This window comes from Fukomys damarensis, unplaced genomic scaffold (assembly GCF_012274545.1).
Source record: "Fukomys damarensis isolate Sample0158 unplaced genomic scaffold, DMR_v1.0_HiC HiC_scaffold_39, whole genome shotgun sequence".
NCBI classification, from domain to species: domain Eukaryota; kingdom Metazoa; phylum Chordata; class Mammalia; order Rodentia; family Bathyergidae; genus Fukomys; species Fukomys damarensis.
Window position 1 is genome coordinate 106,446,927 of NW_022900951.1, and position 1,791 is coordinate 106,448,717.

A 1,791-nucleotide genomic window follows, 5' to 3' on the forward strand; every position below is an offset into this window, starting at 1 on the left:
TTATTTATTTATATATAATGTTTTCTCTTTTGTGACTGGCTTTCTTTAGTATAATGTTTGTAAAGTTCATCTATATTAGAACATATTCTTATTTCCTATTTATAGCTGAATGACATTCATCGTATAGATTTAGCATATTTTATTTATCCACTTGTTAGTTGATGGACATTTGTGTTGTTTCCATATTTTGGCATTATGAATATTTGTGTACATATTTGTATATTCATGGGATTCAGTCTAAGGCTGACTGGCCCCAAGGCAGGACATAATAGTAGAAGGGCTTGGCAGAAGGATGCTGTTACCTCATGGTGTCTGGGAAGCAGAGCAGGGGAACAGCACCAGTGAAAAAGAGGCTGGAGACCAGATATTGTGTCCAAAGTTACGCCTTTATGATCTACCCAGACACACCAAGAAGTATGCTTTAATAATTTCCTTGGCAGCTGCAAAGCCTATCAAGTTGACATTTAATTTAGCCATCATGGAAGTATAAATATTGGATCATATAATAACTCCGTAATGAACTTTTTGATAGACTATCAAACTTTTCCACAGTGATTATACCATTTTCTCACTCCTTCTGAAGTTATTATGATTCCAATTTCTCCACCACCTCACTAATACTTGCACTTTTCCATTTTTGTCTTTGTTTATACCCATCCTATAACCTCCTTGTGATTTTCAATTGCATTTTCAAATGGCTAATGTTGCTGAGCTTCCTTTCACGTGCTTATTGGCCATAATTGTACATAATCTTTGGGTCTCTACCCAAGTACTTTGGTGATTTTTAAAATAGGCTTTATGATTTTAGAGAAGTATTTGGTTTACAGAGAAGTTGAGTGGAAGGTATGGAAATTTCCTGTTTACCCTCCACCCTGCTACATAGCTGTCCCCATTAATCAAAATTTCCTACCAAAGTAGTACATTCATCACAGCTGATGAACCTATACTGACACATTATTACCCCCAAACCATAGTTTACATTAGACTTCACTTTTGATGTACATCTTTTGGTGTTGGATACATTTATAGCGACACATATCCAGTATTCTAGTATTATACAGAGTAGTTTCACTAAAAAATCCTTTATGTTCTACCTATTCATTCCTTCCTCCCCCTTAGTTCTGGACAATCACTTGACTTTACTGTCTGCATGGTGTTGCCTTTTCCAAAACCTCATGTAGTTGGAATACTATAGATGTAGCCTTTTCATACTGGGTTCTTTCACTTAGTAAAATGTGTTTAAGGTCTTCCATGTCCTTTCATGGCTTCATGGGTTCATTTCCTTTCAGTTCTGAATAATATTCCCATTGTCTGGATGTACCACAGATTATTTATCCATTCATCTACTGAAGTGCACTTTGGTTGCTTTTAAGTTTTGGCAATTAAAGTTTCTATAAGCAACCATGTGCAGATTTTTATGTGGGTATAGGTTTTCAACCCCTCTGAGTAAATGCCAAGGAACATTTGTGCTGAATTATATGGCAAGAGTATTTTAATTTTGTATGAAACTGCTGTGTTGTCTTCAAAAGTGGCTCTACTATAGTCCATGGATGAGAGTTCATGTTACTCTACAATTTTTGCTCATTTTCTAATTGAGCAGTTTATCTTTCTATTGTTAAATTTAAAGAGTTCTTTATACATTTTAGATACTAAGCCCTTATGGATATGTGACTGGCAAATATTTTTTCCAGTCCTGGGAGTTGGCTTTGCACTAATTTGTTAGTTCATTTTGATGCACAAATGTTTGGTTTTAATGAAATCAAATATATGTGTGTGTATGTGTATATATAT

At 34.8% G+C, this 1,791-nt stretch overlaps 1 protein-coding gene and 1 pseudogene across 1 annotated transcript in view; both read left to right on the top strand.

The window, feature by feature from the left end:
• Nucleotides 1-1,791, top strand: part of LOC104850907 — a 12,911-nt pseudogene that overhangs the window by 8,954 nt on the left and 2,166 nt on the right.
• Slc25a14 (solute carrier family 25 member 14) overlaps nucleotides 1-1,791 on the top strand; it is a 115,712-nt gene that overhangs the window by 8,840 nt on the left and 105,081 nt on the right. The window lies entirely within an intron of this gene.